This window comes from Octodon degus, unplaced genomic scaffold (assembly GCF_000260255.1).
Source record: "Octodon degus isolate 3935 unplaced genomic scaffold, OctDeg1.0 scaffold00043, whole genome shotgun sequence".
NCBI classification, from domain to species: domain Eukaryota; kingdom Metazoa; phylum Chordata; class Mammalia; order Rodentia; family Octodontidae; genus Octodon; species Octodon degus.
In genome coordinates this window covers 3,710,875-3,737,959 of record NW_004524619.1, presented here as the reverse complement: position 1 = coordinate 3,737,959, position 27,085 = coordinate 3,710,875, and the positions used below count along the sequence as shown (strand labels likewise).

At 45.5% G+C, this 27,085-nt stretch overlaps 1 protein-coding gene across 3 annotated transcripts in view; it reads right to left on the bottom strand.

The window, feature by feature from the left end:
* Rftn1 (raftlin, lipid raft linker 1) overlaps positions 1–27,085 on the bottom strand; it is a 286,679-nt gene that overhangs the window by 233,749 nt on the left and 25,845 nt on the right. The window lies entirely within an intron of this gene.

The window sequence follows — 27,085 nt, the reverse complement described above, 5'->3', positions numbered from 1 at the left end:
TCTCTCTCACTCACACAAACATGATATGCCTGATTATATGAAACAATTTTTAAAAATATGATACAATTCCAAACTTAACGGTGACTTAAAAGAGAGGCCAGGTTTTCCCTGCTCGCCTCAACCCTGCTTCTGCTTAATACAAGTACACGGTAATTTGCTTCTTTTTAATAAAACTGTACAATCTGATGAGTGGTACCATTTAGCACCCCATGTCCATTACGGATGCGAAAATTTTCAGAATTATAACATCACCCAATTCACCAAATGCACAGGGACCTACTGGAAGCAGCCAGCCTCTCTCTCTTCTCACTGTGTCCTACCCAGAAGGCTTAGCATGACATGTCTGTGTCCTGCCAACCACGAAGAACCATCTTCCCAGGGATGGCTTGGGAGGGCAAAGCAACACATTAAGAGAAAGACTAATAAAATACAGAAATCACTCCTTATAAAAAGAGTAACTCCTGTAGAGCAGGGAGGAACAGAAGGAAGGAAAGGCTCTCAAGGCCTCCCTCAATGAGACGTCATGATGGTTTCTCCCAGAGCTTAACTTCTCTAAACACAGAAAGCACAAAAGCAAAACTAAGTTCACCTTTCTTTGAATGAACCATTAAACGCCCGCCACTCCGTATCAGTCCCATGCTCCGAATTCTTCAACAGCTCCTCAGCGCCCAATTTTGGAGTCCGCACCCCTAAAGGCAGCACATATACACAGGGCTCTGCAAGCTGGTGTCTCTCATCATTTCCCTTTATCAGCCAGGGTTTGCTTGAATGTTCTGCTCGTATAATGAAGAACGCTTTTTGACACTAGAACATTACTTTAAAAATGTAATAAACTCTCTATAGACACTTAACTTATGATAGTAAAAATATATTGCAAATACTACTAAGTTATAACACCCTAGGGCACACTTTTTTTTTTTTTTTTTTGGGGTGCAGGGTCTCACTACGCATCTCGGACTCATAGTGATCCTCCTGATTTCTGCCTCCCTAGTGCTGGAATTACAAGTATGTGCCACCACACCCAGACTCCATCTCTGGCTCATCACGCCCAGGGGTGGGGCTGGCGCAGCATGAAGTGCCAGGGATCAAACCCTGGCCCCTCGCTTACCTAAGCAAGCACTCAGTCAGCTGAGCTATATTGCTGGCCCTACCTAGGATACTTCTGTTATCAACTCTAGGTCCCCAACCAGCGGTTCACGACACCCATACAAGAACCTATGGGCATCCAGATTCTCTCTGACAAATGCCACCAAGAAGGTGGCATCAGGGAATCAGCCATTCTTCATCCTACCCCTCTGGCTTACTCCTGATTTTCAAAGAAAACACCAATCACCCTCAGAAACCAAACCACTTTGTAGGTCATATAGTCTCTTCCAAACTGTCTGCTGAGAATTTCAAAAGCATACTGTCTTTCTTACATTTTTATTGCTGTGACAAATTACCCAGCACCCAAAGTTAAAGGAGGAAAGCTTTATTTCATCTGACAGTTTATAGAGATTTCAGTCCTTAATCAGCTGGCTAGGTTGTACATGGCAGAAGGACATCACAGAGGAGAAATAGTCCATGGCAAAGCAGGGAAGGCAGAAGACAGCAAGGAGCAAGAAAGCACAGCAGCAGCAGCAGCAGCCTACCTCTCCCCTTTATCCTTTCCAGCCTGCCACCCTTTGGGTGGGACCACACCTTTATCTCAGCATCACACACCCTAGACCCAGACACCTCCAAGAGGCTCCACTTACCGCAGTATGAGGCTTTGAGGAAACATCTGCATATAAGCATAACACCTCCAAACAAGAACGAAAGTTTCATAAGGCAAGGATTATACTAATGTAGGTGTACACACAGAGACCCATACACAGACCCACAGATACACACACAGAAACAGACACACCGACACATATGAAGAGACGCCCACACTTGGAGCTCAAAACATGAGCGCCACAAGACACTGCTATAAAATATCAAAATGGTGTCTGAGCCCAAAAACCTAATGTAATTCAGGAATTAAAACAAAAGAAAGGGCTAGTGAGATAGTTCAGCAGACTAAGTGCCTGCTTTGGCAAGAGCAGGGTCCAGGGTTCAATCCCCAGTCCCACATGCCATGCCCGTCCTACCCCGGGGGGCACTGAGCTGGTGACCAGGTCCAGGCATGGTGGCACATGCCTATAATCCCAGTGCTGGGGAGGGTGAAAACGGGAGGATCACTATGAGTCCAAGTTGTGCAGCGAGACCCTGTATCACGTAGGTGGGAAAAAAAAAAGAGTATATAACAAAACAAAAGAAAACCATGAAATCTAATGTTTTAAAATATAATCTTTGAAAGAGCAGCTTAAATATTAAACGATGGCTAAGAGGAAGGAGCTAAAATCCTCAATATGTAAAAAGCTTTAAAAACCAGTGAGCAAAACCCACACATCCTAACAGAAAATAAGAGCAAAAAATATTCAAGTTTTTTTTTTTTAATACAAGTGATTAGTAATCAGATCTTAAAAGTCCATCCTCATAGTCAGCAGAGAGATGCCACTTTGGGGAGAAATAGGCTAGGGTGGCCTGTTGTAGGTAGCTTCATCTCTAGCACACGGCTTTTATGGCATACATCTCAGAAAGAGGTCTCCTCCTGGGACAGGGCAAGCATTCGATAAATCTCAAGTAAGTTTATGAAATCAAATCCGTTAGTCCTACACCCACTGATACTGTCCACAGGTTTGCTTTCTTGCGAAGTTACTCAGCAGCACCTTCTCCTATTCCTGTGTGCCTTTCCTTTAAGATGTGGCATCTGCCTCCTATCCAGCTGATGGTCTGAACTTTGGGGCAGCTGACACAACAAAAAATAAGTGGAACAACGTGTACCAAGTTCTTTCACACAGGAGTGCCTAATACAAGCCAAGACCCAGTGATCATGCTACAGGGGAAGGGAACAGAGCACAAAGGGAAGCACAGACATAGAGGCCAGGTGGGGGAAAAAGCAATGTGACAGACCTCAAGCTCCATGCTTGTTTTGGTGACGTGGAGAGCATGTAAGCAGCTTGTGCGTGCGTGCTTGAGTGCGCGTGCGTGAGTGCGTGCGTACGTGCATGCGTGCGCACGTGCCGTGAAAGCAGGGCTTTAGGAAGAGGGAAGCCATAGCCACACCGCACTCCTGAGGTGACGGCCTGAGCGAGGGAACCAGTGGAGGAGTAAAATACAAGGATGGGGCCTGCCAGACAGCTCAGCAGACTAAAGGGCCTGCTTAGGCACACGCAGAGACTGGGACTGATCCCCTGCCTACTCTGCAGGCCCCGCCCCCGGGGTGCGCTGAGACGGTGATTTGAGACTAGGCGTGGTGACGCGCGCCAGTAATCCCAGCGCTTGGGAGGCTGAAAACAGGAAGGACCACTGTGAGTCTGATCTGTGTAGTAAGACCCTGTAGACCCTGCGCTGAATACATACATTAATTAAAATAAAATACAGGAATGAACACAAAGATGCTGGAAAGAAGAACCAGGTGGATAGGATGCTGGAAGTGGTGGGAAGAAATAAAAATAAATTACATCTTTGTCTTTCAGGCTGGGAACACAGAGCAAAAGCTCGGCCACATCTCACAAACGCAGAGGCCGCACAGCTCACAAGGCCAGCTTCCGGAGTCGCCCCCACCCCACGGGGCTCGGACAGCCTCAGTGACAGACCACATTGCAGTTAAATCCGTGCTCCCTGCAGACCCCCACGGCCAGCGGCCCCTGCTGCCTCTCACCTCGTGGCCACCATCCTCCCCTTCCTCACTCTGCCAGACCCTTGACTCCTTCCTGATTCTCACCGCAGGAAATGTTTCCACCCCGGGGTGAGCGCTCTGAAGGGAAGGGCAGGACCTAAGCCTCCGAGGAGGCTCACCACTCAGGGTGCAGCACAGGATGCGCTCTCAGACGAGCCCCAAAGGACATGTGGACAACAGCATCACGGATGTGACGTAGAAGCTCAAAGGCCAACCGTGCTGGACAAACACGGAAAGCCCTAGGCAGGCAAAAGCAAATGGGAACAAACACACACAGAAGAAAGAGATGGAAGAGTTGACGATCACAGTCAAGGGGGCTGGCAGAGAGCAGGGAGCAGACCAGGGAGGAGGCGGCGGCTGAGGAGCGTGCATCCCTCACCCCCACTGGGCAGCATTCTGCCAACGCCCACGTGGGGATTACACTTAGGGGAAAGAGGCAGGGAGCAGCAGACTGGCTCTCACGCCTAACCCCAAATTAATTCCTCAGCAAACCTCTCCCATTCATTACCGTCATCTTTTCTTCATAAATCAAGTCTGCCAGACTCCAAGACTGGAGCGTGCAGGAAGTGCTGACTCAAAACACAAACATCAATACCGAGACTGCAGCCCTGGGATGGTAACAGGGTGAGATGTATTTATATTCTATCTACCCTTGGCAGTGCCACAGCACACTTTTCACTTTCTAGAAATTCTGTCAGCGTAATTTATGTGGCTCGTACCTCACTCCCTTTCAGACGACAGGGATTTTTATCTTTTTCATTTGGAAACTTTATCTTTTAGGATTTCCCAAATCCTCGCTGTCACAAATGTTCTGATATATTGAGTTCTGTCTTGAGTTTTTCCACAGATAAGCAGGGTTCCATTACAGGTTCTCTGCCTATACCCCAGGATTATCAGATGTGTCCTCACCCCACAATCAGGCATTTTTAGTTGTCACTGTCCCAATTGGTGGCATTTTCGGTTGCAAGCCACTGAAACACTTTTAAGAATTTTTTATTTATTTATTTTTTTTTTTTACATCTTTGCTATCTTTATATGCTTGATGTGTTAAGTCTACTCAAGTAGGACAATGAGAAAGGGAAAATAAGTATCTCCTCACTTTGACCTTGTTAAAGAGTTTTTAATTTTTTTTTTTTTTTTTAAATCTTTAGGCTAGCCAGTTAAACTCAGTGGATTAAAGTGCCTGCTTAGACAGATGCAGGGACTGGGGTTCATCCCTGTTGTGTTGTCCTGGCTTCACAGCAATTGAGACTAGGCATGGTGGCATGCACCTGTAATCCCAGCACCTGAAAACAGGAGGATCACTATGAATCCAATCTGTGTAGCAAGACCCTATAGCCTCTGTACTAAATGCATTTAAAAAAAAAAAAAAAAAAAAAAAAAAAACTTTACTCAGAATAAGGATAAAGCTAAAATCAGACCTCAGATGCAAAATGGTAAGGAAATTGTGAGTAGCTGAAGCCAAGTCAAGCTGAGCCAATTATCACCAATCATAAAGACTGACTTATAAGAGGCCCTGATGGCCCAGTACAATGGAGCAATTAAATCTTTATAACTGTGACAAAAAAAAAAAAAAGTCACATAATTAGATGAAGCCAGAAAAGGGCAGTACACTTCCCCTTCCTGTGGCTGACCTGCAAGATCAGGCATAGGGCCACATCTACCTTGCCAAAAGGCTGGTCCCCACTCGGCCCCCATCACTCAGCCTGCCTAAACCACGTCCAGCACTAGGCCACTAAGGTGGAGTTTCCTCTGGCACAAACCACTAACAATCAATCCCTGAACTCCCTGCCTAGCTCAAATCCAGTTAAGCACCAAAAAAAGACAGCAACCTGCACCCCAGGAGCCCGCCTGGTTACAGGTCACACAGAGTTAGCAGTCTAAGGTCAGAGTCAGGGCACAGCTCCTGGATCAAGACAGACACTGAGGGGTCACATCCTGGCTGTACTCTATTCCCTAGCAGTTTCTCTATAAAGTAGGTGTAGTCACAGCATTTCATCAAATGGTATGAGGATTAAATAAGTTAATATATGGGAAGGTTGTGAACAGTTACTGTTGGTATTAAGGGCTCCACAACAGCAAGAGTTGTCATCACCAGCTAGCTGTAAGGCTGTCACACTCACCCATGCAGAACAAGACTGGGACACTGGCCACAGAAAGAGGGAAAGAAGCTGATACTAAGATGGACTGCCAAGGCAGGCACACAGCATTCAACTAAAGCGTGGTGTAGAAGGAAGGAGCCGGGAATGTGGAACAAACCTCCACAATGCCATAGCAAGAAATGTGGGAGGATGGGCTCCATGGAGGAAGGGAGGATGATGGGAAAGGCCAGGAGCCCCTGAAGGAAGATGACTGTGGCACCCGCCTGTGCTCGCTCACCTTGAACCCAAAGCTGCTGCTTCTTCCTTCTTCACACATCAACACTGACTAGACATACAGCCAAGGCCAGCTTCAGGGCCACATGGGACAAATAATCCTGGCAAACACATTCCAAGCACACTCTTGTGGACACAGACATTTCCAGAAGGTTCTCTCCGCCCAGGCACTCCAGAGAAGTCATTTCACTCTGACAAAACTCCATGGGGCTGGAGACTCAAAGGTGAAGAATCCTAGTCAGGATCATACGCTGTGAAGGAGCAGAAGGGAAGTCAGACCCTGGATCTGGCAGACTCTAAAATACGGCCTCTGCACTGTCTACCCTAGTGCCTGCCTCTGAAAAGATTTTTAAGGAGTTCCTCCAAATTGGCTGGGGAGGTCTCAGGTGCATTCTCAGTGGCCTTGAAGTAGGAAAGAAATTCCCCTTGGACAAGTGCTAAGCCGAACTGGATGAGGGGAGAACAGAGGAGTAGTAACAGAGAAAACGAGAAGGCCAGAAACTTGTGTCATCACCTACAAGTTCAGGGATTGAATCTCACAGGGTCTTTATTTGTCTATCTTAAAAAACGGGGACAGCAATCATAGCCCTTCCACACCTGTTCCCGTAAGGCTGAGGATGCTTCTGCTAGATCGCCTTTCCCAAAGATAACAATTGCAAAGTCCAGACACTCCTTTTCCCCCCACCCCTCCCCCATCAACATTCTGATGGCACCGGAGGAGGAAGCCCCTAGGCAAGCAAACACTAGAAGGAAGTTTTTATGCCTAGAAGAAAGGTGATAGAAGGGTTTTTGTTATTGATGACTTTTGGCTCAAGAGCACAAGAGCAGGCCTCATGTGTACCACAAAGGCAAAGCAAAACCTGAGCCCTTCTTACTGGTATGAAGAAGCAGATAGAGGTCTACTATAGTTCAGTTCTCCACTGCTGGGATGAAACACCTGACACTAGTAACTTAAAGGAAGATAGAAGTGGTTTAATTTGACTCGTGGCTTCAATCCGTTGCCAGTTGGCTGAGGCAGAAACTTCACAGTGGAAGGACATGGCTGAGGAAAAGCTGTTCAACTCCTGACATCCCCCCAAAGCAGAGCAGAGTGACAGGGAAGAGCCAGAGAGGAAAGGTCCCATGTCCAGACTGTCTCCACAGTCAGTATGAGACCTTTGCTGATCTCCTGGGCTTGTCTCAAGCCAATCAAGCTGACAGTCAACAGTTACCATCATAAGTGATTTAGCTACTGAAACATAGAGCGGAAATACCATAAATTCTACACATAAATTCTGCTAAAATCTCAAGCACATACCTGCACCACACATACACAAAATACTGTCCAACTAGCCCATCTAAAGCTAAAAGAACAAAGATTTCTGCTCTCACCCAAGAGACACAGTTTGCAGTTGGGATCCAGCTGCTCATGCGCCCCAACAAACAAAAAACTCATCAGAGGACTATAACTGAATCCAGAACTACCACAATATGATAATCACAATGTCCAGGGTATGATCCCCAAGATGCCCTATACTCAAGAAAAATGACAATGCATGAAGATCTGTTACCTGAATGTTAACATTCACAAAGTTTTTACCCCAACTATTATAACTGCTCTCAATGCTTATCCAATTTAGGTGGCAGAGTCGTTCAAAGGCAAAATAGGGTCAAGCAAGCAAAAAGCGCTTAGTAAAGTTGTAGTTTCAGTCACAGAAAAAATAAATACATATAGAGGTTCCCCATTCTTCACATCTGTTCTCAGATACAGCATGGTAAAGCAAGCCATCTTAATATGTATCAGTTTTCTTCTACAAAGAAGTTATACTCACGGACCAAACTTCTGAACAAAACCCAATTTTTAACCAAAGACAATAATATATGGTTATATGGTTATATGGTTATATGGTTATATGGTTATATGGTTATAACCATATAATAATATATGGTTATAGATCAAAACTTATCATGCCTATGAACAACCATAAATCATTCTACCATGAAAAGCAAAAATGTGATTCATGACACCATCTGTTTTACGCAGCGGGAAGGGAGAGTATGCACGGCAGTCACCGTGATAGGTCTCAAAGTCAGTCCAGCCTCACAACATAAAAGCTGTCTCTCCCTAGATGATACTTAGCCTCTCCGCACCTCAGATTCCTAGTGGGAAAAAGCAACAGCACAGTTTCTCAAGATTCTTGTGACAACTTACACAGAGGCGTAAGTAATAACGTGGTTCACACTCAGGGCTCAAACAGCAGCCACTGAAAGAGGAGGTGAGGTGGGGAGGAGCTGAGGCCACCTGCCTTCCTGGCCAGCCACAGAATTGGGAGTAGAATCTGAATCCATTCTTCTACTTTCAATCACTTCTTGGATTCCAACAGGCAGTTCTTTAAGTGGGCACAACTGCACTGTAAATTGGTTTTTATTCTTGGTTCTTTAAGTATCACAGAACATGTGACAAATTACAATCTTGGCATGGCATATGTTTGGCCAAAAATTACATTTAAAACATTTGCTATTTTAAACTGTCATTCCTTTGAGTCTGAAAGGTCTTAAGACATGCTTCAGAGGCATGTCATTCTTCATAAAAAATGATCCTAGAAAATGGACCTGATTTTTTTTTTCCCCATCACTTTTACTGGCACCTACACCGGACCTGAGAATTCACGTCACACATGCTCCTCACAGCACGTTCAGATCAGAGTGTGTCTTGCTGCAGCATTTATTTCTTAGAGACATGAAGCATCTGAACATGGTCCTTGTGCTTTACTGTCTTTCTCTTCTCTTCCTTTTCATTTTAAGTAAAAATTAAAATTAAAAACTCCCTGAAGAGGGGCCGGGCAGATGGCTCAGTGGAATAAGCGCTTCCTTGGCAAGTGCAAGGGCCTGAATTCAATCCCTGGTTCCACCAAAAAAACCAAACAAACAAAAAAAAAACTCCCTGAGGATTCAGAAGGGAAAGTTACACAGTGACGTATATTCTCATTGTTTATAAAATCTGGGACTTGGCCTTTAAGGAAAAAAAAAAAAACAGGTATTAGGACAGGAAGTCACTGAGAGGTGCAACGTGTCCTTCTCTACATAGCCTTTCCTCCTATGACCAAGTAAAGGGATTGAAAATGAAATAGGTATTAATTAAGCACTGAATATAAGGAAGCAATGAAAGTCTTCTAAATAAACAGATGGAAAGCAGAGCCAGGAATCTCTCCCCCAGTCCTTGCTTTTCTGATAAGAAGTTGATCCCCAGTACCACAAAAAAATAAAAAGAAAGAAAAAGAAAGAAAGAAAGAAAGAAAGAAGAAAGAAAGAAAGAAAGAAAGAAAGAAAGAAAGAAAGAAAGAAAGAAAAGAAAAACCAAATTTTCAGAATAAGACTGTATTTAACTGAGGCCAGGAGGAAGACCGAACTTGGAGAAGCCCAGAGGGTCACTTAACCAGTGCCTCCTGGTCCAGTCACAGGAGGAATGGACCAGGAGGCACTGCTAAGAGCTTAGCTAGAACATTCTAGAATTACAAAGAACAGCCTAACTAAGGTGTGGAACCTCTGCAAAGCCAAGACAATCCTCAGTCACGTGTCCAACTCCAAGTGAACATGAATTCCTGTCTGAAATAGAGCGGGCTTTGTCATGACACATGATGAGATTCACAGACCCACATGCTGGTCTCCCTATTACATAGGAATGATGACTGCTGAGCATGAAGTGGTTAAATGATAAAACAAGCTGAAGAAAGTGGCCAGAGTGGAGCCATGGCGAGATTAGGAGGCACCAAGAACTCTGGATTCTCTCAGCAGCTAGTGCTAGATTGACTGGCCATGGGCAAATTCTTTTTCCATGGATGGCCACAGTTTCCTCATCTGAACAGGATTTGGCCTTGGCTACGGTGACCTCAGAGGCTCTTCTCTCTTCCAAAGGTTGCTGGGAAATCACTGTTGTCATAAATTTCCTCATCAATAACACCCGTTTCCCATTTAGATTTCCTGAGGAAATGACTTTGCACAACCGACACACACAAACACACGTGCGCACAAATAATCTTAGACTGCAATCTCCTATTTATTTTTTTTTTAGCACAATTCAAAACCAGTACACTGGTCACGGTACACTCCCTCCACCCACCAACTCGGCAAGACGCCATGTTATCGTCCCTGGGAATGCTGCTCAATGCTAAATTCCAGAACTGATCATCTTAATGCATCAACTGACAAACACAGTGAGACTCCAAGTTTATTATTGCATGATTAAATAACCTAAGGCCCATAAAGCATTTTGTATTCTTGCGAGTGCTCTGTTAATATAAAATCCTACTACTTTCCCCCATGCTGCAGACTCCTGCCTCAAAAGAGGCTTCCTTTTAAGCCTCCCCACTCTTCTCCATCCTACCCATCCTGGCCTACGTCTCTGGGCTGCCCTTGCTTGGCCACACTGTTCTCTGATGTCCGTTCTGTACCATTCTATGGTGCTGTCAGCCACGAGTAGGATGCCACCTATCAGTCTCCTAAAGGTGGATGGGAGCCTGCAGAGAGGGAGACTGGTACAAACACCCTCATTATTCACATGAGAGAATGAAAGTGCAAAGAATCGTTAAATCATTCCTGTCTTAGGCAGGAAATTCCATACCAGCACTGAACTCTCCTCTATATTCAGAGTAATAAAAATAGCCATCACTCACTAGTAATTATCTAAGGGCCTAGCCAATGTCTTCCCAAATAGAGAACTTTATGAAATTCTAACACTAAGAATTCCAGATAAGAAATAGAGACACAGAAAGGCCGAGTAACTCACCCAGGATCACAGAGCAGATGCAGGACATGTCTCCCGCCAGGTACACAGGATCCAAGCCAGATCTGAGCTAGACCAAAGTTCATGCTTTTAACCACTCCATGAACTCTAACTTCTGAAGTGTAGGGTGGTGGACTGATAAATACCTACTGATTAATTAGTTAATGCTGCCACTATTCACTTTCCTAACCCAAGATAAACCCCATCCAATCATGAGCCCAAGAGAAAGATGGTTTGCATGCCCTAGGAAGCCAGCCAACTCTCTGGTGATGAGTGACGTTGGGACAAAGGGCTGGGGATCTATGGGTGTCTGATGACCACTTTAAAGCACTCAAGGAGAGATAAAGATGAAAACTAGGCTCCCATCCAATGCAATTTTTAAACCACTGACCTAGCACACAGCACAATGTCAAAACCAAGAGGGCCTTACCACTGTTTGCAGAATTCTGTGCTTGTTTACCAAAGCACCATCTATCCACTCAACACTCCTTATGAAGCCAGACAACATCCCAAGAAACTGTAGTGCATTCTTTCAGGACAGGAACATAATTTGAATCAGTTCCATTTTTTTAAAAGCCAGAATGCATAGCCCTAGAAATACAGTAGGAGAAATGACTCCTCTTAGGTATAGTGTACTTAGAATTTTGTTTCTTGGTCCCATAGATTTGGGTTCTGATGGAAAATTCTTCACCGGGGACACACAACTGTGATTTCAGGATGCCAGGAGCTGAGACTATTCAATGCCCACTCTGGATTCCAAATGCTACAGACATAAAAGGCAAAGGAGGTGACTGCCCCACTGGATGAGCTGGGTGACCCATTTCCAAGGGGAAACTGGATTCCTGCCATACACTGCAGGGCAGGGTGTGTAGACAAATGGTATGCCTGGATCCAAGAGAGTCCCTGGAGTCTCTCTCATTCCTTCTATGAGTAAACATCAAAAAAACCTGAAGCAATTGAGACACAGCAACAAAGTGAGACAGAGAGAACCGCTGAAGACTTAGCTTCCTCAGTCATTCTACAGGACAGAATACCTCAGCCACATGTAGGGCTGGCTGAGAACAAAAGGCACGTCCCAACAGTTGTAGTCTCCGTAGCCACACAAGGCTAATTCCACCCATGAGACTGAACAGGAAGCTAATTCATGCCCCTGTCCAGAGACAAACACTACGCCAAGGGAGACCTTCCATTTGCTAGTAAGAGTGACAGTGTATGAGGCACAGCTGCAGCTTGGCAGGCAGAAACAAGACTATTTTGTTGTTACGTCAAGGTACCTGTATGAGAAGGCTGCGCAGAGGCTGCGCATCTGAGAGGTAGACTGTGTGGTTGGTTGTTTGTGAACTTCAGTTCCAAGTGCATCTTTTTTGGCACCCATTTGAGTGGTTGGGCCTGGCTGTACCAACTGCACCCCTCCTTGGCCAGCTGAACTCCTGGTAGACCTTCTAGTAGGGGACATAAGAGAGCAGGAACTGGGACAAGGGACTGCCTTTGTGGCAGCACAGCACCCTGGAAGCCCAGGGGATGCCAATGTCTACATCCACTGACACTCTCAGAACAGCCTCACCAAGCTCCTGGCTCATCCTGAGGGTTCAGCAGTTAATGAAACAGAAATATCCTCTATCCTCAAGGTACTTAAAACCCAGCAAAAGAAACACACTGAATGAAGAACTGTGCTCACTACCACGACACACACAGATTCTCAAGACAGCCAGCTGTGGTCTGCTCCAAAGCCCAACAGCCAGGGAGATGGCTGCAGGCTGGCATTCTGGGCTATGGCACAAATACACAAGGGTAATGATGGTAGCACACATTCAAAGGGTCACCGCAGCGTCATCTGGAGCCAATGCACCTTTATAGAAGGCTGAATGCTCTCAGCATTGAGGCTCTAAGGACTTCGCAGTGAACAGGAAATGTCACACTGTCATGGAGTTGATGTTACACTCAGGGGACGCCATAATTAGCAGCTGAATGACAACATAGTTAAGAATGCATATGATGAAAAGTTCCATGAAGAAAATAAACCAGAGCGTAGAGGATGAACAGATCCGCAGGAAGGGCTGTTTGGGGTAGAGTGGGAGGAGACAGTTTTGAGTAGACTTGGACGACAGGAAGGAATGAACCCTCAGAAAGACCTGGAATGAAGGCGGCTTCCAAGCAGAGGATGCCACTATGGAGAGACACCCTTGGTAACGTGATACGAGTGGTACCTCGAGCAATACCACTGCCTAAGGAGAGCTCGTGGTGGGGCGGAGAAGGGGATCTCTGCCTGTTTGCAACAATCCTCAGAGTCAGTCGTGGCTCCACGGCTGAGCTCAAATCCTCATTTTGGCACATGGTTACTTTTCTTTACTTTCAATTTGTGTCGCAAGCTGGAGAGAAATGAATTACATCCCCCTGGGTTTCTCCTCTGTTCCGTACAATTAAGAAAAGCTATTTCTTAGTCATACGGCAGATGACGACACCAAGATTTCCCATTTTCTCTCCACAGGGAGGCTTGTCATCACTCAATATTAATTGATCCCACTTTTCACCCATAAAGCCATGGTTGAAACAAATTTTTGGTCCCCAAAATGGCTACTATTACACTATTAAGGTAAATTATTAATGGCATTGCCGCCGAAGCACACTCGTGTTCACACAGCTTCAGCCAGCTTGATTCATGTAGTGTTCGTTTAATGGGGAAAAATGAACAAAATACTACATTCTCCCAATATCGAATAAGTCACCAACACCTATCTCATTTAAGGTTTGTCAGGGACTCCCCCATTTCATGGCAACTAGGAATACGCACAGAGGGTATAATATGTTCGGGTTCTCAGCAGGACACCATATGTCAATGAAATGTAATTTATTTTCCTGCTAGACAGCAGATGAAGTAAAAAAAGCAAGACGATACAAGAAACTCAAATACTGAGGTGAGCTATCCTACTGTGTTTGCACACGTGTGTGTGCATTTCCACAGATTAAAAAAAAATTTTTTTAAGACAGAGAAAAAATTAAAGGGAACTAGTTTTAAAAAGAAAAAACCAGAAACTACCTGTGAGCAGCACACAGTGAAGTCAGCACAATGAAGTCAGCACCTGTGGGAAGAGCCAATCTCATTCCTACTGATGATCAGATTCGCATCCTGGGAAGGACAGTTTTCAAGTTCAAAGAAGGGCTAAAGCTGCCCATCCTTCCAACTCCTGTCATCTACTTATGTGTGTGCTGGGCCTCGCAGAAGGCTAACCGCAAGCCATTAGCATTTTGTCAATATAGTGAAATGTCACAAATCCTCACTTACTAAGTTGCTAAGAACTTTCAGCCAGACTGGCGAAATCTGTGGTCCAAGTGAAGTCTTTCCTTCAGTGTACCATTCCGTCTTAAGAAGAGATGAGCTGCACTTCACGGGCCTGTGGCGTGCACTTACGGATAATATGGATGCGTCTCCATGGCATCCAGGAAATGATGAGGATGGAAAAATGAACATCGTGATCGTTTGCTTGCAGACTAGCAGAAAATCACTGTGCAGATCACTCTTGTTAATGGCCTTTAAGGACCACTGCATCTATCTTCTAGGTGCTGTGTGCTGGCTGCTAAGGACTTACTCCCCCTTCCTTCAGGAAAATGACCCCCAGCCAAATGGAGACCACCTGACCATCAAGCTTAAGTGGCTTGATAGAGACAGAACACTACTAATGTCACCTCTTCTTATCCTCACTGTAAAAGAGACTGTGGACTGCGTCAATTAAAATCTATTTCTATCCCTTTCTACCAAATCTTCCTGGAATACAGAAACTGGAAACCAAACACTGCATTTCCTGTTTACACATGAGGAAACTGAGGCACAGAGAGGTTGGGTGACCCTTCCAAGAATCACATAAAGCTAGTAAATGGCAGAGATAGAATTGGAAGTCATACAGTCTGGCTCAAGAGCATGTTTTTCTAACAACAATGCCTCGAGAGAGAGGAGCAATACTTTCAACATAAGCTGCCTGTATTAAAATATATTGATGGATAACACATTATCCATCAATATAAACTTACATTCATTATCTCGGTTTCTGTGCATCAGAAATTTAGGTACCGCTTAACTAGTACGCCTGGCTCAAGATCTCTTGTAAGCTTACCTCAGGAAATCCTCTATGGCTGAAGTCATCTCAAGGATTCCCTGAGGGAGGATCTACTTCCACGTTTATGTACTGACTTTCCACAGGGACACAGTTCCCACCGCGATACTGGACCACAGGCCCCATTTCCTCAGTGGCTGTTAGGAGGCCTCCTCAAGGTCTCATCATACGGGTTTCCACAAGAGGGTTCACAACACAGAAGTAGGCTTCCTTCAGAGAAGGTAAGCAAGAAAGAATGAGAGACCAAGATGGAAGCCAAGATGGCATCTTTCTGTAACCCAACCTCAGAGAAGGCAAGTCATCACTTTTCACTAGAAGCAAATCACCAAGTCCAACCCACGCTCAAGAGCAAGAGCTCACACAAGGGCCTGACCAGAGACAGACAGAAATGGGTCATTTTGGTGGATGCCCACCACTTCACTCAACTTATAGGCCAAAGAGTATGGCCTTCACTTTTTTCTCAGTTACCTTGGTTGTCAAGCCCCAGCTTTATACAGAACTCCAACATTTCTCCTCATTGAAGAACAAAACCTTTATGGTTCACCTCTCTGGGTCACTGGTTTCCAACACTTGCATTAAAGATGTTTTCTTAGGTTTTAACTGTGTTGCTCAAATCCACAAGCCACTGAGTAGAAATGAGAGTAAGAGTTTGTTTTCATTTACAGTTTACATTTTAGCCAGAAATGGGAGTAAGAAGAGAAGAGTTGGGCCATCATTTCATTTATTAAAGAACGACAATCCAGAAAATGTTTAATACCTTCCCCTCTTCATTCTTAGTGTATCTTTCTGGTATTGTCTCAGGCCAGGCTGTTAGAGGAAGTACAGTAACTTCTTTCACAAATTTCATCTCACTCCAGCCAGACAAATCATTTCTTACCCAGGAAGCCATAATGGACTGGAGACCCAGGGATACATACTCAGGGTACCTCTGATGCTTCTATTAATCTCCCAAAAGCTCAGTTTGTCAGTCTCAGCAGCCAATCCTCAGGAAGCTAGCATGATTGAGCTGGCTTGACTGACTTAACCTAGACTTTAGGAAAACTACTATTGGGCAGACCCAAAGGCTTGCTTTAGATTTCCTAGGTGTTCCTGTACCTAGCCCAGAAGAAGACTCCAGGCATACGGAGCTCACCAGGTCAAAGATCAAACCCCAGTAAGCAAGCAGCTGCTTCTCCAAGATAACACAGATCCTACTAGGGATGTTCCCAAGCTGGATTTCAAGTATGAGACAACAAACTCTGAACTAGAACACTGATCATGATAGAACTAGATGGGATACTTCAGGTTTGCTGCACTGAGAGATCCTACCATGTTGTTCACCTGAATGCTCAACACAGAGCCTGAGAAAGCGTAGGTCTTTGGTAAATAATGAATACATCTTACTGAATGACCCTGCCAATAAGGGCCGGGGAGATGGCTCAGTGGAATAAGTGCTTCCCTGGCAAGCACAAGGGCCTGAGTTCAATCCCCGGTTCCACAAAAAAATAAATAAATAAATAAAAAATAATGAATGACCCTGCCAAATAAGACTAAAGGCCTCTCAGCAAGCACACTAGCTCCTTTAGGAATATGTACCAATCTTGTATCAAAAGCAACACGCATTCCTCACGGCCCCATATGGTATGCGTGCTTACAAACTAATTCTTACTTTACATCCACAATGCCTAATTGAAACAATCCCCTTTTCTTAACAGGAAAAGCCAATGAGGCTCTTCAACTAATGTACACTCCTCCTCACAAGCCATATGGATGTATCTGAAAAGACTGTACAACAGAATGGAGAAGAACAGCTCAGCTGCTGCTAAGTACACAAAGTCCTCGGTGCCTACATGAGTTTTATTTATCAGGAGATCTGCAAGAAACAAAGTGTCTGAAACACAGAACCAGAACTAAGGAAATGACCTTCTGGACTTCTCAGTAGTGTCGTATACCTTGAAGCCGGACGCACCTGCCTTTTCACACCTTAACGGCTCTTGAAAATATCTGATAGATCAAATTTAACCTGCTTCTTTTCCTCTGAAGCATCAGTGAAATCTGGCCAAAGTATAACATTATACTGGACCCCATTGAACTTGGAAAAACACACCTGGATGAAAATTATTTGAAGCAATATCCATAATCGTAATTATCAGGATGCATAGAACACTAGCTCATTTTCTGACCTGCTTTAACTGAATTAGGTTAAGATTACCTCTATCACAGGGCTGCTTTTATAAATCCCTGCAGAAAAATAATCTGGCTTTGCTTTGACAGATAATGGTCATCTGTAAAGGAATTTCATGTTACTGAAGTTGCCGAAATGTACAGCTCGGGGTTTCTACTTACAGCCCTGAGCCTGCTTTCACACAAGACTGACCGATGCTTCTCGGTATGGACAGAAGAGGAGCTGGGAAAAGAGCATGAAGAATTTTTACATTAAGAGAAGAATGCAAAGAATGCCTGGCTTCCCTTAAATCTAATCTTATTACCCCCATTAGTGAGTACATAACAATAACATTACCGCTAATAACAGATGGGGTTACAACATCAAAAGTACCCATCAGAGACACACAGAGCGAACAGCTCTGCTCAGGAAGACTTGGGGGCCACGTCACTCACATGGTCCCATTTATCTTATAAAAATCCCTGCGAACTGCAGGATCATATATATCTCTGCTGTGAGATACATTTTATGGGAACCAATTTCCTTACCACGCTGTACATATTCTGTTTAAACACAAGGTCTGTTTTCAGCCCACTTCCCTATCAGAGCTTCAACTCACAATTCTTGCCACTGACTTCCTTGCAAGAGACTTAAAAAAGCAAAAACAAACTGTCAGCAATGACAGGAACCGGAAACAAAAAGGAAACCCAAGTTGGAAACTTAAGTTCATGGTACCCAAAACTGCTTTTGCCCAAACTGAAATTAAATAAATATGCATACACTCTGTCTCCATGACAATTTATTAATGAGCAGGGAAAGGAAACAGAAGCTGAAAAGTGGGTCAGAAGAAACTGTTTCATCTAATAGTCTGCAAATAATATGGGAGGAACAGATGGTTTCACAGAAGTCAGTGCTACCTAGAAGACCAAAGAGAGATTTTCGAGGAAAGAAAAATGTTTCCCTCTCCTACTGCAGTACTATTTTTAGCAAAAGAGGAGTCCTTGTTCAATATGGGTCGAGCTCTGATCCTGGCATGTTTACAAAATCAGGACTGAAGGCATCCACGCACGCATGCCCAAGTTCACAGCTAGCGCTCTAAATAAATCAGAGGCAGAGGTCAAACCTAACCCTACCTATGACCAGCAATGAAGAGAAGTCAACACTACACTCCAGTGGGTTATTAACCAACATTCATGACCAACCTTGGCAGAAGCAGTGCCCAGAAGGTCATGGGCAGTGTGAAGTCAAGTGGCTTCTAACCCTCGAAAGCCCGAGACAGCGATAAGACACAAAGCGCTGCCAGTCGCTCTGCAATGCAGGTTCACCCTGCAACCGAGCCTCACAGTCCAGCACACAGAGCTCTGATCAGCACCTTCAGAGCTGTAAGGCTTAGCTGAACAAAAGTGACGCAACACCCAGTGGCTGGCTTACATCCTCACCACCTGTGATTCCCCCCCCCACAGGTAAGGAGAGGTCCCCTCGAGTCACGCACAAGGCAGAGTCCTCACTGCTGGTGTGTTCCAATGACAGAGCAAAGTCTCCCAAATCTAAAAGCCATACTTGGGAAGCCTCTGACACTGTCCACAATGCTTGACAGTGAAGGAGCTACAGAGAGCAGATCTGACTCTAGCCCATGACACATCTGCTACAGAGTAGAGGACGTGTTCAAAAACTGCACTGAGGCATGTCTCTTTATTTGTAAAATCAAGATCTCTATGAGGATTAATTTATGCTAAGCTACATTAATTTATGTAGCACCTGGGCTCTTGCTTCTGTCAACAAAGTCACCATCAGTATCCAAAGCCCTGAGGGTATCATCTGTGGGGTTCCCCAGTAAACCCAGGGGACTGTGGAGCTGAACATCCTTTGTGCCATTAAGACTAAGAGATGACAAGCTGGGGAGAGAGGTCGGTGGTCCAGGTGCCTACCTGGCAAGGGCAAGGACTGGGATTCGATCGCTGGCACCTCATGCTGTGTTGGCCCCAGAACCCCAGGTGTACCATGTGGCCCTGAAACCATTCATGAGGTGCACACCTGTAATCTCATCGCTGGGGAGGCTGACACAGGAGGATCATTACTGCATAGTGAGATCCTGTACCAAATAAATAAATAAATAAATATGTTTTGGCCTTGTCTCTGGATACCTTTTCTCCTCTGTGTCTTCTAACTTTCTGCTTCAAGATTTGTTTTCTCTACAATACAAATGCCATCAACCTCAGTGACTTTATGCTCAGTTCTGCTAAAGAGATGCAAATACCCTAGACCAATTTGTTGTGTTTTAAAGCTGCAGACATGTTTAAAGAGCTAATAAATACCTCATTAAGGGATGGCAAAACAAACACTTCAGGGTCCTTAAACCCCTATCTGAAGGAGCCCCATGGTGAAACCCACTTTACACCAACAATCCTCCTATAATGCAAATAGCTCCCCATCCCCCATTATTTCTTTTCATTTCCACCACTTTGTGGTGATTCCATCAGGGGCGGGTTGGGTCTACACCTGCAGGCACCTGAACCCAGATGCCAAGCCTAACAACCCCAACACATCACGGACTAACTTAGTCCTTCAGCCTTGATCTACATCATCAGCCTCGGGTCATTTCTGTGGGGCCTGGTTGTACTGGAAGGCAGCAAGCAAAGCAGTACAGAAGGGCGAGGCGGGGGCAGCAGGAAGGACCTGCGGAAGACAAAAACTCCTAGGGAAAAGAAAAAAAAAAAAAAAAGAGTCCAGAAAGAGGGGATCTGGCCAGCCATACAGTCTAGACTTGCTTTGGAAGTGCTCAGCTGGAGATCTGTGTGAGGAGACAGGAACTGGGCATAAAGCCTGTGGAGATGATTCGAGCCGGGACCTCCACATGGCCAGTGTGTGCTAGGCACAGCCATGGTCCATACTGTTCCTGAGCAATGCCCTCCTGCCCTTGGGAAAGATGTAAGAAGAGCCTATGTCTCTCCGCTGGCTACAAACCTACATACCGGCCAACAAGAAGCGGTTTCCTAACCCAGCTCTCCCATGACTTCAGCCAAACACTGGCAGCCTCTCTGCTGAGTGGTTTCAAATCCACTCAGGCTCTTGTATCCCTCCTCAACCTATCCTTCCCTGTGTGTTTCTCCACTGTGGTTAGCAGAACCCCCTGGCCCAGTTTGCTCTGACTTCACATCAGAAGGACCCAGTTGGCTCGTCAAAAGACACACTGAAGAACCTCCGTTCCTAGAGTTTCCAGCCAAGCAGATCTGGAGTGGGGACTAAGATTTGGTCCTGCCAAGTCAGCACTCCTGTTAGGGGGACCACCTTGGGAGAACTAGTGCACTGGACTGTGGGGTGCAAAGTCCCCAGCAGTCAGAAACACCCTCCTCATCTGAGTCCCTTTCCTCTCAGTTGCTCTGGAGCCCAGCTGTGCCCAGTGCGTATGCACCTACCCAGAGCATCTTATGGCAGGTCCATTCAGAAATCCAGCCTCCCTAACTTGTCCTCTCCATTCGGTGTTCACTTTCCTCTTCCAGGAACCAAAACCAGAACCACAGGTCTGCCCCTCTGCTCTGCTGCACCCTTCCCCAGGGAAGCACCCACTCTTTTCCTCTGCCTCCAGGCTACTGTCTGTGCTCCTCCCTCAAGGACCAGGAAAAGCTTGCCCTCCTCTGTGAAGCCTCTCCTTAGAGCGCAACCCTGGGGTGACCTGACTACAAGGATGGGGAATTCTCAGACCACCACACCAGGCCTTCCACCCTAATGGCTCAGAGTGCTGAAATGCAACCTTCACACACTGAGGGCCATCCGGGGAATGGCCACCATCCGAGGGTCACCCAGGGAACGGCCACACTTATACCAACCACTGGCCCTTAGTGCCTGCCACCAGTCACTGAATTACAACCTCAGTTCCATCACCTGGAGCCTGCTGACAGCTGGGTCCCTTCCCCAAAACAAATTTATCGGGTCTGGCATGCAGCCTGGATATAGGCAAGTTTTAAACAAAGTTTCAGAATCATTGTGTCAACTTTTATGATCACTGTTTTTCAGATAGCCATGGCCTATCCTCTCCAATACATTACAAGCCACTTTAAGGAAGTAAGTTCTAAGTGTATCATAAATATGCAAGTAGATACACATTTACTGTATTTATGCTAAAAAAGATCAAACCCCATCATCCGTTGTACCACATCTACTCAGGTGAACGAAATTTGCACTCAACAGTCTTTTAAGGTTCTCAAGCTGTGATGTCCAGGCCAACAACACTCATAGACACCTAAGAAGCTGTCACAAACGCAGACTCTCAGACCATGCCCCACACCTTCTCAGTCAGACACTCTGAAGCTGCAGTCTGGCATTCTGTATTAGCAACGGAGGTGCTAGAGAGATAGCTAAGTGGTAGGTATAAGCACCTGCCTGGCAAGCGCGAGGCCCTGGGTTCAATTCCTGGTACCAAAAAACACCAAGAGAAATGTGAGTCTCTTAAATGCACACTTAAGTTTAAGAACGATCATGATTAGATCTAAACTTGCTTATAGTGTTTTCTGCAGGTTAACATAATTTGGGGTGATTCCTCGGAACTTGCCTGTCACCTTGCAAGTCCTGAGATCAGAAGGGCCAGGGTTTTATAATTAAGCAGTAGGCACCCAAGCTCTTGGCAACAACAACTAAACCCAATTTCTAAGGTGGGGAGATATCTCAGAAGTCACAAGTGCAAGGACCTGGATTTGAATCCCTGGTACGATATTCCTTGCCTGCCCTGGAACCCCAGGCGCCTCATGCCAGCCCTGAAACCAAGTGTGGTGGCACACCCCTGTGATCCAGCACGAGGGAGGCTGAGACAGGAAGATCACTATGAGTCTGAGCTGCATAGAGAGACCCTGTACCAAATAAATACACACTTTTAAAAAACAAATCAAATTTCTTAATTTTAAGAACATACATTATGTAAATCGTGGTCCATCTTTTCAGATTAGTCCTTCTCCCAGCTATGAGGACAGCAGAGAGGACAGCCCCATGCCCAGCAAGTGCATCTCTAGCTGTATTTAGGGCTCGTGTGACCAGGCCGGAAGTTAAATTAAAAATAGACTTTTAAATGGCTCATTACACAACACACATGTCTGGAATCGTATCACCCCACATTTTTATCATGACCACCCAAAAACACCAGCAGCTGAAAGCCAAGTATGAGCCCAGTCAGCACAATGTGGAAGAAAACAGCCTCAAGGTCAGCTCTTAAAGACCCCTTGGAGAGGCAAACCACAAGGCTGGGAATTTTAAAAATGCGGCCATGTGGTCTGATCCTAGAAACCCTGTATCATGGGAATCTTTTATACCCAAGATGTGTAAGAGGAGGAAAAGAAGACAAGCTTGAAAAGACAGGCAATGGAGCGTAAAGACTTTTGAACTTTTTGTGTTAAAGCACTTTGATTTAGTTCAAACTCACCACAGCACACAGAAGACTTGAGAAACTGCTGCTCAGAAAGGCCGTCCTATGCTGTGCGAGCTTCCCAGAGCTCTGTGGTCTACGGCAAGCGCCATCTCTCAGTGTATTCCTCTACACGGTGGGAGTGACTCCACCCACCTCATGTCTGTTTAAGAGGTCAATACAACACTCAAGCACTTAATAAACGGTAGCTCTAATTATTACATACTAAATACTTAAAAACTCCGAAAAGCAGGCAGTGTCTCAGAAAGACAAATATGCATTTACCAAACAACCCAACAATCCCACTCCTCGCATATTTTAGTTGTTTGGTTGAAATGAAAACACGTGTACATAAGGCTTGTTCACAAGCGTTCGCTGCAAGGTTTTCACAAAAGACTCAAACCAGAAATACTCAAATGGTTTATGGGAAAGGGATTAAACAAATAGTATATCCACACATTGGAATATTACTAAGATCCTTGATACATACAACAGCGTAACAATTAAAACAGTCTGAGTTGGGGGTGGATGTGAACACATACTGGATGATTCTACTGGTGTGGTGTGGTGGTTTTTTTTTTTTTTGTTTTGTTTTTCAATACTAGGGATTGAACTTGGGACCTCGCGCTTTTCAGGCAGGTGCTTATGCTGTTGAGCTATACTCCTGGCCCCACGCTGTTATTTTTAAAAAAGAAGCAAAATGAATGTACTGTGACAAAAAGATCACGAAGGGTGGCACCCAAGGGGGCTTTCTGGGGTTCTATCTTGATATGGTAGTATTTCTACAGATGTTCATATTCATCAAAACTCATCAAACTATACTCTTTAATATGGGTATATTTTTCTGTATGCAAATTACGCTTCAATGCTTGTTCAAACACACACCACCAAGCAGGTCTCTCAGGCAGGCTCTGAGCTCTCTTTCACACACAGCAGACAAAGCCTGTGGAAAAGAGGTCAAGGCTGGATTCTGGGCCCATCTACTACTACTTATCTATCTGTCAAAGCAGTTTGTTCATTATAGGGGGAGGGGGTAAGGGAAAAAGAGACAGAGATGAAGACAGTGACAGAGAGATCAACAGGGACAGAGAGATCAACAGGGACAGAGAGACAGCAACAGAGACAGAGAAAGGAAAACAGACATTGACAATGACAGCAACAGACAGAAACACAGAGAGGCAGTGACAGGGAAAACTTCCCTCCACTCTCCAGGCTACTTGGATGATACAATGACAGAATTATGTGGAAAGGCTAGAGCAGAATCCGGGTACCTGGAGTGTGGCACTCACAATACCCCCAGGCGCCCAGCAAACAGATTTCCTCGCCTACTCCCAGCCCTGCCTCACCCATAGCTAGTCCCCAGGACCACCTCCTGCTTTCCCGACTCACTGGCTTCTCGGTTGTCCTTCCATGATGGCCAAGGCCACCTTCACTTTGTCAGACGACCACAATAACTTCCCATGGGCTTCTTCCCCTAGTTCTGCCCCTTCATTCTCCTTCATTCTTACCCTAGACAGGTGATTTCAAAATTTGATTTTTTTTTTTCCAGTCTTTTAGAGATAGGGTCTCACTACGCAGTCCAGTATAGGCCTTGAGCTCACTGTGTAGCCCAGGCTGGCCATGAACTCACAGTGATCCTCCTACCTCAGCTTCCTGGGTGCCAGGATCACAGGCATGCGCCACTAGGCCAACCTCAGAATTTAATTCTGATCATGTAACTCCACTCTAAAATCTTTCAGTGCTATTGAAAAAGCCTAGGCTCTCATCAGGGCAATGCCAGGACCTTTTGTCGTTCCCCTGCCCCTTTCTTCTCCCAGAGGACTCATGCCAACTGACTGGGCCACCTACCACTGTTCATGTGCCCCACACCATCCTCACTCCTGCTTCTCCTAAAGCTGCTCCTTCCTGCAAAGACCCTCTCACTTCGGGCCTTCTTCACCTGGCCAACCTCCAACAGACAGACAGATCTCACTTCTGCCGCCCTACCATCAAAACAAGAGATCTCCTCACTTGCCATCACTGTAGCCTCAAGCACTGATTCTTCATCTGCAAGAGCTTGAACCTACCTAGAGGAGCAGATCAGACCAATGCTATGGATTGAGTTCTATCCCCCCAAAGGCATAGGCTAGAGCCCCGGTGTAACTTGTTCAGTATTCAGAACAGGAAGTAAGATCAAATGAGATCGTAACATTGGGGTCCTAATTCAATGAGTTTGTATGTATAAAGTGAGACACAAAAGTGTGCTCCTGAGCTCTCTTCCTCCCCCTAATCTGCCCCCGCCCCCTCACCCGCCACACCCTCCCCCCCCACACACACACCCTGGGATAATGCAGTCAGAAGGCACTGTACACAGGTCAGGCTGGAAGCCCTCACAGGACCTACCAAGCTAACAGTCCAGCCCAGTGAAGAGAGTGCCTATCTCCCAGAATCATGAGGAAATGAACATTGTTTAAAGTACCCCGTTCTGTGCTGTTCTGTGCTATTTTGTTATAGTAGCTCGAGCCAACCAAGGCACTGGGAACGTCTCCTGTCCGGCTCACTCTTAAATCTCCACAACAGCACGTCTGATCCAAGGTCGACATCCAATAAATATTGGTGGAATGCATAAATCATTGTCCATGTGAACCCATGAGCAACCATTCGTGACTAAATCATATATTATTCTGAATTAGAAATGCAGATTCTGACCTCAAGCCAAATTTCATCCCTTGAAAATAAGAGTAGAGGGCCAGGGATTTAGCTCAGTGGTAGAGTGCCTGCCTGTCTTGCAAGTGTAAGGTCCTGAGTTCAAGTCCCCCTACAAAGAAAAAAGAAAAGTAGAAAAGCGCTATCCCATTGTTTCCTAAGAAGGAAATGTTCCCTATCTGCACTGTCCCATTTGCAGCCATCAACATGTGATTACTAAGCCCCTGAAATGTGACAGAGGAACTAATTTCTTAGTTTCATTTCTTCTTCTTCTTCTTTTCTTAAATGTATTTGGTACAGGGTCTCACTACGCAGCTCAAACTCATAATGATCTCCCTGTCTCAGCCTCCCCCACCACAAGAGCTGGGATTACAGGCATGCACCACTATGTCATTTTGTGGCCAACACAGCATGTGATACCAGGGATCAAACCTGGGTCCTTGTGCTTGCCAGGCAGGTGCTTAGACCACTAAGCTATCTCCCTGTCTTTATTTCCTTTAGTTAATGATTGCATTTAAGGAGCCTTGTGGCTGGGGATGCTTGATCTTAACAGTCCAGGAACAGACGGTTCAAGCAGACCTCAAGCCCTGGCTACCTGCCTCACTGGAAGACTGCTCATGGTGCCAACTGTGCACGACACCAAATGTGTAAACACGGCCAGTCCTCCCAGAGCTGCATAGGTAGCTTTCAAGTAGCATTAGAGTGGTCTGGCACAGAGAAACTGGCAAAACACACACATAAAGGAGATAATGAGGCCTACTTTGCAGAAATTGCCATGTTTTATGGGCCTCTGTCTGCGATGAAAACCATCAAAGGGCAGGTTTATCCCTCAGTGACCAGACTTAATTGAAAATTTAAGATCCAATCACATCACCCAGGATTGAGGATTTTGGCAGCTTATGGGCTTTGCTGTGCAATTCCTGAGGCTCTTCCTCTTGGTCAGCCCTACATGTGCAACCCTAGCTTCTGACAGCACCCGCACCAGCACCAAGCTTTGCCCAAGAGACAAACACGGCTTGGGTTACTCTGGTCCCTCCCCCAACTTCTTGTCTAAGCCACCAGGTGGACAAGAGCCAAGAACCTCTCCCTGACTTGAATTTGCCTGAGTCCTAAGGGTATCTTCCCCACGAAAAATTAGCATTATCAAGTGCCATTTTAAAATCTCCTATAGGGCCAGGGAGATAGCTTGACGATTTAAGTGCCTGCCCAGCAAGTGCAAGGACCCACGTTCAATCCCCGGTACCACATGCTGTGCTGGCCCCAGAACGTCCTTCGATCACTCATAGTGATCCTCCTGCCTCAGCCTCCCCAGCACTGGGATTACAGGTGTGTGTCACCACACCTGGTTTCAGTGGCCAGCACTGCATGTAGTAGCAGGGATCAAACCCAGGTCCTGTGCTTGCCAGGCAGGCGCTTAGACGGCCAAGCTATCTCCCCAGCCTCTCGAAGTCCTGTTTCATGCACTGTCATGGCTCCCTTGATATCTCAAATCAATTTGAAACATCTGGACCTTGGAGAAGACTCAGAGGTCACACGAGCAGACCCAGTGAAGGAGGAAGGCGAGGGCACACTACTATTTTCATGAGCCTGCTTGCCCTTGGATGGCATTCAGCAGCTGCAGTACCTTTAATTTTTTAATAACATTTCATAGAGACACTTACGAAAGAGAACTTGCAGAACTGCTTCAAAAAATGGCAAAATGGATGCACAAAGTTTGTTCAAACCAAGGGGAGTATTTTGAGGGGGATTAATGGCAGTGTGTCTTTCACTGTGATAAATGTTATAAAATGTCTAAACATTCAGTGTAGGGCTGGTGAGATGGCTCAGTGGTCTAAAGCACCTACTTAGAACAAGCTAAGCTAAGCAAAAGCACA